General features: G+C 42.6%; 1 long non-coding RNA gene across 1 annotated transcript; it reads left to right on the plus strand.

Moving 5' to 3' along the window:
* Positions 1-2,704: 2,704 nt before the first annotated feature.
* LOC123576206 lies at positions 2,705-6,007 on the plus strand. Its single transcript, XR_006701226.1, has 4 exons — positions 2,705-2,797; positions 3,640-3,700; positions 5,453-5,526; positions 5,617-6,007. It is a non-coding gene; the product is annotated as an uncharacterized LOC123576206 (long non-coding RNA).
* Positions 6,008-13,186: the final 7,179 nt, after the last annotated feature.

Raw genomic sequence — 13,186 nt, forward strand, 5'->3', positions numbered from 1 at the left:
TCATCCCCCCCCTCTTTTTTTTCCCCCTTCCTTCTTTCCTTTTCTTTGGTCTTTAATCATTTTGATGAATGATAAGGTAATATGTGGTTTTATACATAAGAATAAAAATGGGAGCATACAAGAATATACCTGCTGATGTGGAGAAGTCTAGTTTGCAGGATGAAAAAAAGAAATCTAACAGTGTTTTACCAAAAGGTTACCAATAGTATACGAACACGCTAATTTATTTATTTATTTATTTATTTTAATTTTTTTTTTTCAACGTTTATTTATTTTTGGGACAGAGAGAGACAGAGCATGACCGGGGGAGGGGCAGAGAGAGAGGGAGACACAGAATCGGAAACAGGCTCCAGGCTCTGAGCCATCAGCCCAGAGCCTGACGCGGGGCTCGAACTCACGGACCGCGAGATCATGACCTGGCTGAAGTCGGACGCTTAACCGACTGCGCCACCCAGGCGCCCCACACGCTAATTTATTAAAGGGTCTATTTTGACCCCAAATGATTTAAAGTATGAAAAATACTGTAAAGATCATTTCCAGTTAGTTATTCACAGGTTTTTCTCCATTGGGTCTGGCCCTGACATATCTACTCTCATGTTAATATTATGGGGACTAATTATTACAGGTTTTGAGTATTTTTTTTGCGTATTTACAAAGATCCCCTGATAATTTCCTAAACATTTTCTTGATTTGTCCTTCGCTTTTTTTTTCTTTTTCTTTTTTTTTTTTTTTTTTTTTTCTGGTGGGACCAGATACATTTTAAAATCTCCTGGCCAAGAGTCTTTAAAAATTCTTTTGAGATTTCAATCACGATGAATTTGGCAGTGATTGACGTCTTTATAATTTCGCATTTTCCCATTCCATAATGCGTATGTCACATTTCATTTCAATCTTATTTTGTGCCTATTTAAAGCTTCATTGTTGTTTTCTCTTTGTGGCCTTCATCAAAGTTTGCAGTTTGCCTCTTACTCCTAGGGTACATTCTCGCTTTCCAAACGAGGAGTTTTGGAAACCGCCAACTGTATTCTTGCCATCAATTGGGATGACATGTTGCCTCTCTTCCGACAGACACTTCCCTTTGCTATTGTGGGGAATTACATTAGGCATGAGGTGTTACCCAGAAGGTTTGCTAAAATTATTAGGAAAGAGAAATTCTCTCTCACCTGCAGCTGCTAAACTAAGAGGATGCAGAATTGGACAGGCTTACTGTTGTTTTTGCCAACAAGTACAAAATCAACTTTTGAAGGAGTCCGCACATGATGAACCAGAACCCAAAGGTGAAGAGACAGCTGTGAAGACATCACTTGAAGCGATCGGAATCATTTATGTCTCATCCACATCTACCCAATGGACACTTGAGTCCGGTGAATCAAAATGTCCCTCATCTTTTTTTGGTTTTATCAATGAAGGTTCTATCACTTAGGACACGTACATACTGCATTTCATGTTCTATTTCTTGACCTTGTAAAATTATTATTGTTTTAAAGGTAAATCCCATTTTACGGGAGGATAGAAACCAATACCCAGTTTCCCCCCCTCATGAAAACTGATGCAGTTTGCCTGTTATTTTTTCCCTCATTACTTCTGGCTACATTTTGTGTTACCAGGGACAGCAATTTAAACGCTCAGCAAGCTCTACTTTTGGGAGCGCTGCTCTTTGTCTCTGTGTGTTCGTTTTTGCATCACGGTCAGGAGAATGACATCTATGATTTCTGCTTTTTGTAACTTGTGAAGTTTTGCTTTGCAGCTTCCTGTCACATCCTACCATACCCCATGTACTTGACTTCATAAGCATATTGGTAGGAATTAGCATTCTGGATTCACTAGACTCAAAGATTCTTTCCTTTCTTCATCCTTCTTTTAGTCCTACTGCATCTATGTAACAAGACTTGTTAGTTTTAATGTTCAAGTTTTTTCTACCTTTACGCTTTCTTTTGTGATCTGCCAACTTTTGAGAGAGGGAATGGACTTGCCCTGTTATTATCCAAGTTTTTGCCTTATTAATGTAAACGATATGTTTCTGGGAACCTAAATATTGAGGAAGAACTATTTCTTTTCAGATCCTCTATCCTACTCGCCTCACGTCAATTTTGGCTAATATTAATGCTGCTTCACGTTTTTTTAAAAAAAAGTTATTAAAAAATGTTTATTTCTTGAGAGAGAGAGAGAGTGGGGAATGGGCAGAGAGAGAGGGAGAGAGAGACAGAAAATCTCAAGCAGGTCCTACACTGTCAGTGCCCCACTCCGGGCTTGATCCCAGGAACTATGAGATCATGATCTGAGCTGAGATCAAGAGTCAGACGCTTAAACGACTGAGCCACCCAGCCCCCCCCCCCCCCACCGATACCATTTTACTTTCTTGTTTAGCATTTCTTCGTTATAACCCGTGTGTGTGTGTGTGTGTGTGTGTGTCTGTGTTTGTGTGTATTAGGTCATGACATCACTGATGAGTAAAATATCCACTTAACATGCAACATAGACCAATGAGGTTTAATATAACAGTATGAAAACTTTCATTGATATGGTTTCGGGTTCTACATTCTAAATAACATTTACAAAATGAGCACTTGTGAAGAGTAGGTATAGTTTCAAAGGAGAGTATCCATATTTATCTGAGAAGGCTCTGAAAATCACCCTCCCCTTCTCCAACTGCATATATGTGTGAGGCCAGTTTTTTTTTTTTTTTTTTTCCCACTTACTTCAACTAAAACAAAAGGGCACAAAACATTTCAGGCAGAGGCAGTAGGAGAAACCAGCTGTCTTCCAGGAAGTCAGAAACTAGAGACATTTGCAAAAGGTAAAAAGTATGCTTTCTTCTCACTGAATTCGTTGTGGCTTGGGGAAAGACAGTCATTTTTAATGTGTCGTTTCTGTGAAAGTGTAATGGATTTATTGATGCTATTTTGAGTTAGTCAATAAATATTTTCAAAACGTTTTAGTTCTAATTTTGAAGCCATTACATCGTGATAGCCGTAGCCCACGTGAACAAGAGACGTGGAGGCCATTCGGTGGGTTATTGACAAGCTGGTCACGTCCTATTCCCAGTTTCTGTCATCTCTCGACTGGAAGTTCCAGCGGGGCCACTGCCTCCGTTTGTTGCCATTTTCCACAGAAGTTCCCTTCTCAGTTTGTTTTGGGACGTTGTTTCTCCAGCCATTGGGTCCCATCAGAGTTTCGTCACTGAGAGTCTTCAGAAAGTTTGCTATGCTGTAAGGGATACAGGATAGGGAGACCGGGGATGCTCCTAGTCCTATATTTGATCCTAAGCCACCATTTCAAAGTACGGAAGCAGAAATTACATTAGCGACTCTGGTAAAGATAACGATGAAGGGGATACTCTCCTTTGGTTGAGTGTTGCTCTCATCAGAGTCGGTATTCAGCTAATATGCGCCAGGATGTCCACACTAGCTGTATCTGGTTAGCATCCATTTCCATTGACTCCTGCCTCTGCTATGCTTGCTATTTAATAGTATGACTATCATATTTAGCTGTGATGCTCGCAAGGTATGAAAAGAACAACCTGGCAGTCTGGAAACACCGATAAAGGAAATAACATTCTGGAAGCCCTTCTTTTCACGATTTTTTTTTTTTCAGTTGGTAAAGTTGCCAACATCTTGTTTCTCTGCTTCTTTGTTACAGGAATCTATCAAGAGATCCAAAGAGGATATGCCTGTACACTTGATAGAAAGCAAGACGTAAGGTAGACATCCTCACCCGAACACGTCTTTTTCTTAACTTGTTGCCGAGCCTTAATTTCCATCCAGTAGAACCACAAAACGTGGACGCGTGATTTGCCTACTTATCTATTCTGACATGGCCTAATGCCAATATGGTCCCAAACTTTCAGCAAGCCATTCCCACATAAACCTGCTGTCTTTACCTCCCGGGGTGAGATGCAAATATCAGAAAGGATTAAATACCTTAACCAGGAGATCACTCTCTTGTGTTAGGCTTCCTCTTGGATTTTATTCTTAAGATCATAAGAGTGCTATTTTTTTTTTTTTTTAAAGATGGTCAAGGTCTGCTGACCATCCTCTCACACATCTGCAGCAGATTGCCTGGAGCTAACTCTGAGAACAGCTCCAAGGAACCAGACATAAAAAGAATACAAAAATAAATGGGGATTCACATGTTGGTATGGTGGAATCTTAGGCAATGAAAGAGAAAACCCCGGAAATAGCATTTTGTCCGGAAGAAAGAGAGCTTGAGATCTCTGGGACGCTGGAGGTGGTTAAAAGGATCTTCAAATTGCAGGCTTGGAGATTTCCTCAAAATGCCTCCCGCACAGCTGTCCTCTTAATGTACCTTTCAGAGGCTCAGCTGTGGTCTGTAATGGTTTTAAAAGGTTACACTCCCATGTAAGGATTTTACCCCTTTTTTCTGTAAGCAACTGTTACTGAAAGTATCACAAAATAGTCCTTTGAAGTGGGGAAAACTCAAACACCGAAGACATACAAAGAAAGATTTCAAATTTGGAAGATGAATACCTACTCTAGGATGCATTTGGGGCGGGGGTGGGTTGGGGAAAGCAGTGTCCAGTAAATTCTGATGGCAGTTTAAGGGCTCTCGGGGCCGGGCCCTGAAAATGGGACACGTGCAGATAAGACATCGCCAACGATAGTTAGGGCTAATTTCGGAGCCCTGATAACTGCTTGCAATTGCATAAACTGATCTCTGCAAGCAGGGGCTCTCAGCGCGTCCCTGGGCTAATAGCAAAAGCATCGCCTGGGAACCTACTGGAAATGTTCATCCTGCGGACCTACCCCAGTTCTACGGAGTCAGATCGTCTGCAGGGAGGTCCCACAGTCAATTGTAACAAACTTCCCCTTGGGATTCCAAGCCAGGCTACGCTTTAGGAAGTACTGTCATGGAATGTGTCCCCAGGAAGAATGGCATCAAAGGTCACAGCTGTCCTACTCTCCCCTCAGACGTTTCTAGCTCTTCTTCACCTATTTCTTTATAATTAAATAACGTGTAGATACAACCGCAAAATCCGGGCAGAAATTTCCAAAGCAGCGTGGGCAAAGCTTGCCATTTGACAAATAACCTGAACCTTTGATCTCCTTACAGGACACATGTATGGGCTCCTTAGAATTTCCCTGGTGCTGCTCCTCTAGTTTTTTTTTTTTTTTTTTTTTTTTTTTTTAAGTTTATTTATTTATTGAGAGAGAGAGAGGGAATCCCGAGCAGTTTCGTGGTGTCAGTGCAGAGCCTGACGCGGGCTCGAACCCACTAACCACGGGATCGTGACCTGAGCCGAAAATCAAGAGTCTGACGCTTAATCCACTGAGCCACCCAGGCGCCCCTCCTCTAGCTTTTCAGACCTGCTTCTGGCTTTATCCTCACTGGGCGGCCACATCGAATTCCTTTGTTCCACTGGTTTTCTCAGCTCCCTTGGTGTTTTGTTCTCAACTCTGCATACTTCCTCCATTTGCTGTCCCTCCTTCCACAGGCCCTCAGGATGGAAACAAGCCAAGGAGCCCAGAAGCAGGGCCACGTCCAGGAAGCCAACATTGCCCAGGAAAGGTAATTAACCCTTTCCTGTCTGCTCCCAAACCATTCTTATTTAAATTCAGGATCTGCTTTCTGATGTATCTAATGCAATTGCCATTTCAGGAACGAAGAAACCCAGCGGGACAGAAGCTCAAAATCACTCCCAAGTGACGATTCTCCAGTGCCTCATCTGGGAGCCAAACCCGTTTTGACCCGCCTGCAAACTCCTCGTTGCCTTTTCCTCGAGGCGTCACCCCGTGTGTGTTGGCCTCTCTTGTTGTCCGTAATGTCCATCCTGTGCTTGTGGTTTGTGGGGGCACCTGTTTGGGGCTTGAGAGTTATGGGTATTGCTGAGTTTGCTTAGTTCTACTTTGAAAGAAAACAAAGCCAAATGCTTTTGTTCCAGCTACAGATCACTGGGGAGGAGGAAACACCGTTCTTAATCATTTGGCCTGTCTTTCCTCTTCTTTCACATTCCCTCTGTATTCCTTTTCCATCTTCACTTAAGAAATGCCTTCTGGGGTCGCCTGGGTGGCGCAGTCGGTTAAGCGTCCGACTTCAGCCAGGTCACGATCTCGCGGTCCGTGAGTTCAAGCCCCGCGTCAGGCTCTGGGCTGATGGCTCAGAGCCTGGAGCCTGTTTCCGATTCTGTGTCTCCCTCTCTCTCTGCCCCTCCCCCGTTCATGCTTTGTCTCTCTCTGTCCCAAAAATAAATAAACGTTGAAAAAAAAATTAAAAAAAAAAAAAAAAAAAGAAAGAAATGCCTTCTGCCCCTCCCCTGCTCATGCTCTGTCTCAAAAAAAAAAAAAAAAAAAAAAATTAAAAAATGCCCTTGGGAAACACCACTGAGGTTGAAGGGGGGTGGGGGAGACAAAGACGGGACTTGCCCTGGCGTGCTTTGCAGGTCAGGTATGAGGCAAAGGAGGAAAACGGAACGTATGAAAAGGAAGAACATATTTTTGTGATTTTTTTTTTTTTTGCTTTAATCAATATGTTAGCAGGACGAAAATTAATCGGGTTTTTTAAGCTGAAACTGAGGGTGCAGAAGAAGGGGTATGGTTGGTTGTCTTTATCTGTGTTACAGTAGAAGCTCAGAGAAAGGGGCTCAAGCTGTGGCAGGAAGGGTCGGACCACGATTGAGCCGGGAAGGAGGGCCCGGGGTTGCTGGCCGTGGTGGTCCAGGACCAGTGACCCTGGACTTGAGCAATGAGCTTCAGCTGAGGCTAAGGGCAGTGCTGCCCGTGAGCCTCTGGTGGGTTCCTGGATGGCTTCTGCAGTCCCTTGCACAATGGGGGTCTCCTGGCCAATCACCACCCCGAATTCAAATCCTGGCTCTCTTCACTTTGACCAGTGTGATTTGGGGCAACTAAATCCATATCTGAGGCTCTTTAGTGTATCCGCTAACGCAGAGTGATTTAATGCCCTGCTCTGACCACGCTGCCTTACTAGGATGTGTTACCCATTTGTGGGACCCGGTGTCAAAGAAGAGGAGAAACGCCTCCTTCAAAACTTGCTGTCTAGACAATTGACACAAGGCGTTAAAGCGAGCACAGGGCCCTTGGTGCAGAGCCCTGTGGGGCTGCCCCGGTCGCACGCCCGCCCGGGAAGCCTGCTCTATATAGCCCCGAGGTAATCATCCCTGAGCCCCTGGGGGATGGTCTGGCTCAAGAAGACTCGGATTAAGCCAACACAAGTTGACCCCGTGCCCAGGGCCCGGCAGGCCTCACGCTGCTCTGCACCCACCTGCTGTGAGCAGGTTACAGCGATGGTTTGAAGCACACAGTCTGTTATGGATGTGTTTAAATAGATCTAAAAGCTTTCAGCTTGGTTTTTTTCCCCCCAAGTTGAGCCCCCAAGCTTACTAAGGCCAAATGAGATCACAAATGCAGACTGCATGGCCCATCGTAGAAACCCACCGACGTTTCCCCGTATTTGTTCCCGGAATCCCCCGCAAGAGGGTCAGGAGATGGCTGCCTCCAGGGCGGGCCCTCGGTTTCCGCAACAGAGCCGGGGAATCAAAAGCTCCGTGGCTGCCGCATGGGAACCTGCCTTTGTCCCAATGTCCCCAGACGCTCTCACGCCTCCACGGCTTTCACCCGACTGCAGTGAACCCGATACCCATCGGCACCCTCCCCATTTCAAAGATAATCTTCATGCATAATTCCTGCTCGGCCGAATGACGCCTAGCTATCACCAAAAACGCGTGACCCTTAACAACGACAGCTTTTATTTCCCAGAGCGACGAGCATCGCACAATTCGAACAAGGCAAGCCACGGCGCACGAGCATTTTCTATGCGTCAAGCGCTTGTTTAATCCCACAATGACTTCCGAGGTGGGGGTTGCCCACCCGTGTTCTAGGAAAGGAACCGGAGGCTCAGAGACACTAAAAGACTTGAAGCCAGCAAGCGGCAGTGTTGTGATGGAAGCCTGGCTTTTTGGCGGGCCCAACATCCACAGCGTTCCATTCTTTCCACGTGAGACCCACTACCTTGCCAGGTAGGAAAAAGATTACCAATGCGGGTAAATTGTCCCCATAAACTTCCTTTCGTTTTTTTGTGATGTAGGTGCATTGGCCTTCCTTGCAGCAAACTTGGAGCTTGGAGAAAGAACCTTCTGGAGGGCCACAGGGTCTCTTGCTTGGCAAGAGGCCCTCAAAGGAGAAGCGTTATTGAACCGCACTGTTTTCTCTTGTCCGAAGCTAACCCCAGCATATGCCTCGCGAGACCTCTGTCACTACATTTTTTAGTTAATCAATCTGGCTAAAAATACTCCCCAGATGACTGATGCGAGAGACAAAGAGAGGCGTTTAAAACCTCCGAGCGGAGGTACGAGCGACAAACCTGCATAAGGTAACTGAGAAGTAAAACACCAAAGAAGTTTGTATTACATCAGCTTCTCTCTTTACTGCAGCGATGGACATTTGGGCTCCTTCCATCCTTTGGCTGTTGTCGATGGCGCTGCCACAAACATGGGGGTGCATGCGTCCCTTTGAAACAGCACACCTGTATCCCCTGGATGAATGCCTAGTAGTGCAATTGCTGGGTCGTAGGGGAGTTCTATTTTTAGTTTTTTGAGTATGGAGGAACCTCCATACTATTTCCCAGAGTGGCTGCACCAGTTAGCGTTCCTACCAACAGTGTGAGAGGGTTCCCCTCTCTCCTATGTTGTCTCTTGTGTGGTTCATTGTAGCCATTCTGAAGGGGTGAGGTAGGAGGTGATTGTGATTTTGACCCGCATTTCCCTGATGAAAAGTGGTGATGAACATCTTTTCATGTGTCTGTGGGCCACCCGGAGGTCTTCCTTGGAGAAAAGTCTGTTCATATCTTCTGCTCGTTTTTTAACTGGATTATTTGCTTTCCGGGTGTTGGGTTTTATAGATTCTTTATGTATTTTGGAGACTGTCCCTCTATGAAGCATGGCGTTTGCAAATCTCTTCTCCCATTCTTTAGGTTGACTTTCACGTTTACTGATGGTTTCCTTTGCTACCCTGAAGGCTTTTATTTTGATGTAGTCCCGATAGTTGATTTTTGCTCGAATGAGCGAATTTTTAACCGTTCCTTTTCATACTTACGGAGCACAAGGAAGGAAGGAAGAGACGTTGTATAGCTTGGTCGTCTTTTTATTTTAACTTTCATTCCTTAGTTTTCATCGTCAGCCACGAGGGGAGGCAGAATTATGGACATTTGATACAAATAACATGGATCAAACTCCAGAGTCCTAATTTACTCCTGCCTAATCAATTTGGGTTAATAAGAATTGCTCAGCCTGCCTATTCGTATGTCTCATAATTAGCATGCCTCGCAAAATTTGATGGACATTAGCAAAGAAATATAACCCATGGCAAGATGGAAAAGCATACACACCTATGCTTAAAGCAAATACCTGTTCTTACAATTTAGTGTCAATGAGTTACATAACTGGCCAAAGTAAATTTACTTAGAACTTTTCTTAATTAAAGAAATGTGTGAATGTTGTTCTCTTTACGTCTTGGGTCTGGATTTTCTCCTTCTACCACAAGACCATGGGATCACCAGTAGATGTTTAACAACCAGCTTGTCAGAGGCAGAAAAAAAAATTTGCAGCATTTGCTGATTTCCATGCCATAAAAACTCCCACATGGCTGACTTTAGCTGTGCGCATGAAATAACTGAAACAGAAGATGGGAAGAAACGCAAATAATCAACTCTTACAAACGACTATACCCTGGTTCCTGCACACAACGGTCCATAATTATTTTTGAACTAATAGGGACTTTATTGGTACCTATAGTTTCCCATAGATTTAGTTGACTTTCTTTAATTTTGCGTATTTTCTCAATGTGAAAATACTAGAATATATTGAATTTATTTATCAATTTTTCCTATTGATCTTTGGTGTTCCTGTGGGTTTTGTTAATAATAGCGAATATTTCCATACCATTTGCTTTGTACCAGGCATAGTTATATTTCCCATTATTCTTTTTATTCTTTCGACAATCCTAGGAGATATTTTACCAATGAGTATGATCCTGTCCGTAGGCTTTTCCTAGATGTATTTTGTCATCCCAAGGAATTTCCTCTCTGTGTCTAATTAGCTCAAATTTTTTACCATGAATGGATTTAAAATTTTGTGATGCTGTTATCTTTATTGAGATGACCATATATGTTTCTTCTTTATTTTGTACATATAGTGAATTGCATTAATTGCTAAAGTGATCTTGGATTCCTGAGATAAATTTGACCTGAGCTGGATGAGTTTTCCTGTTTCCATAGTGCCTCACGTGATTTATCCATATTTGTCAACGATTTTTATATCTGTGGTCAAAAGGGGATAATGAACTATAGTTTTCAACTCCTTGAATGTGTTTTTCTGGATTTTGTATCAAAGTAATGTTGGTGTTATGAGTTTGAAAGTGTTTTTCTGATTTCTAAGAGAGTCAGTATAGGATTGGTATTCACCTGTGACGTAATCTCTGCTTATGTTTCTTTGGGGAAACTTAACCACTAGTTTACTAGATTTAATACATATAGAGTAACTCAGATATTCAATTTAAAAACATTTTTTTTTGCTGTTTATTCATTTTTGAGAAAGACAGCAAGACAGGGCACAAACAGGGGAGGGGCAGAGAGAGAGGGAGACACAGAATCTGATGCAGGCTCCAGGCCCTGAGCTGTCAGCACAGAGCCTGACGCGGGGCTCGATCCCATGAACCGTGAGATCATGGCCTGAGCTGAAGTCGGATGCTTAACCCACTGAACCACCCAGGTGCCCCTCAGGTATTCTATTTTTGTATCAGTTTTGGTAATTTGTGTCTTTCAAGAAATTCACCCATTTCAAGTAAATTGTAGATTTTTTTCAAATATTTCAAATATTTTTCAAATATTCTTATATTACCCATGAAATTCTCACGGGAATTGAAGAGAACTCCATTTTTACTCCGGATATTGTTAATTTTTAAAGTATATTTTTGCTGATTATGCAACTCTAGACTGGTAGTGTTTTTACTTTCAATACGTCCAGTGTTTCTGATAGAAAGTCAGTTGTTGTTTTTGATTATATTTAAGCTGTTTTAAATTCAAAAATTTTAAATTTTAAATAAGTCTTCTTATTGTAGACTATAATGTTACGTAGAAAAACACACTAGAATAGGGGCATCTGGGTGGCTCAGTCGGTTAAGCATCCAAATCTTGGTTTAGGCTCAGGTCATGATCTCATGGTCGTGAGCCCATGAAAAGCTCTGTGCTGAGTGTGGATCCTACTTAAGATTCTCTCTCTCTCTCCCTCTGCCCTTCTACCCTGTTGACTCTCTCTTTCTCCCTCTGCCCCTCTACCCTACTGACTCTCTCTCTCTGAAAGATAAAAGAAACAGCACTCGAATCAATAATGAGTTTTTATTACTAGTAACAGAGTTCACTAAGTTTTCCAGATGTATGACCAGCTTTAAAAAAAACAAAACAAAACAATATATGGGGCTTCTGGGTGCTTAGTCAGTTAAGCATCCCACTTCAGCTCAGGTCATGATCTCACAGTTGGTGAGTTCAAGTCCCATGTCAGGCTTTGTGCTGACAACTGAGAGCCTGGAACCTGCTTCTAATTCTGTGTCTCCCTCTCTCTCTGCCCCTCCTCTGATTATACTCTGTCTCTCTCTATCTCTGTCTCTCTGTCTCTCTCTCTCAAATAAATAAACATTTTAAAAAATTAAAAAAAATAGATCATTGGACATCCATTGGCTAAAAATTCCCCCAAAACAAAACCACAAACAAAACAAAAACTTGATCTAAACCTTACACCTTCCGTAAAAATTAACTCAAGATAAATCATGAACTTAAATGTAAATTATAAAAATTCTAGAGAAGACTATAGGAAAAAAATATTCAAGTCCCTAGAACTAGGCAAAAGCTTTTTATTTTTATTTTATTTTATTTTTAAATATAATTTATTGTCAAATTCGCTTACATACAACACCCAGTGCTCATCCCAAATGCCCTCCTCAATGCCCATCACCCATTTTCCCCTCCCCTCCCCCCCCCCCCCCCCCCCCCACCATCAACCCTCAGTTTGTTCTCTGTATTTAAGAGTCTCTAGTGGTTTGCCTCTCTCCCTCCCTGTCTGTAACTATTTTTCCCCCTTCCCCTCCCCCATGGTCTTCTGTTAAGTTTCTCAAGATCCGCATATGAGTGCAGACATATGATATCTGTCCTTCTCTGGCTGACTTATTTCACTCAGCATAATACCCTCCAGTTCCACCCACGTTGCTGCAAATGGCAGGATTTCATTCTTTCTCATTGCCAAGTAGTATTCTATTGTATATATAAACCACATCTTCTTTATCCATTCGTCAATTGATGGACATTTAGGCTCTTTTCCATAAGCTGGCTATTGTTGAAAGTGCTGCTATAAACATTGGGGTACATGTGCTTCTTCGAATCAGCACTCCTGTATCCTTTGGATAAATTCCTAGTAGTGCAATTGCTGGGTCATAGGGTAGATCTATTTTTAATTTTTTGAGGAATCTCCACAGTATTTTCCAGAGCGGCTGCACCAGTTTGCATTCCCACCAACAGTGCAAGAGGGTTCCCGTTTCTCCACATCCTCGTCAGCACCTATAGTTTCTTGATTTGTTCATTTTAGCCACTCTGACCGGTGTGAGGTGATATCTCAGTGTGGCTTTGATTTGTATTTCCCTGATGAGTGGGACCCTTTCCTACAGGACCTTGATACATAAGTGTTTATTGTAGCGAAAGAGTGACAGGCTGGGAACTACCCAGAAGTTTAAAAAAAAAAACAACAAAACAAACACTGAATAAAAATTTGGTTACTTCTCAAAATTTCATTTTAGCTTTGGTTTTCAGTGGTTTAATTAAGATGCTCTAGGTGGAATTTTCTTCTAATTTATTTTGATTGGGCTCACTAAGTTTCTTATACACGTGGGCCAATGTTTTATACCTATTTTGGAAAGTCTCAGCAATTGCTTCTTAAAAATGTTGTCTGCTTCCTTCTGTCTCCAATATTCTGGCAATTCAATTAATCATGTATTAAACCATTTGAAATCATTCTGTTACGTTATTTTCTTCTTAATTAATTGACTGGGGGGTGCCTGGGTAGCTCAGTCGGTTAAGCATCAGACTCTTGGTTTCGGCTCAGGTCATGATCTTGCAGTTCATGAGTTCAAGCCCTGAATTGGGCTCCACGCTGACAGTGAGGCACCTACCT

The sequence above is a fragment of the Leopardus geoffroyi genome, chromosome C2 (genome assembly GCF_018350155.1).
Source record: "Leopardus geoffroyi isolate Oge1 chromosome C2, O.geoffroyi_Oge1_pat1.0, whole genome shotgun sequence".
Classification (NCBI taxonomy): Eukaryota; Metazoa; Chordata; class Mammalia; order Carnivora; family Felidae; genus Leopardus; species Leopardus geoffroyi.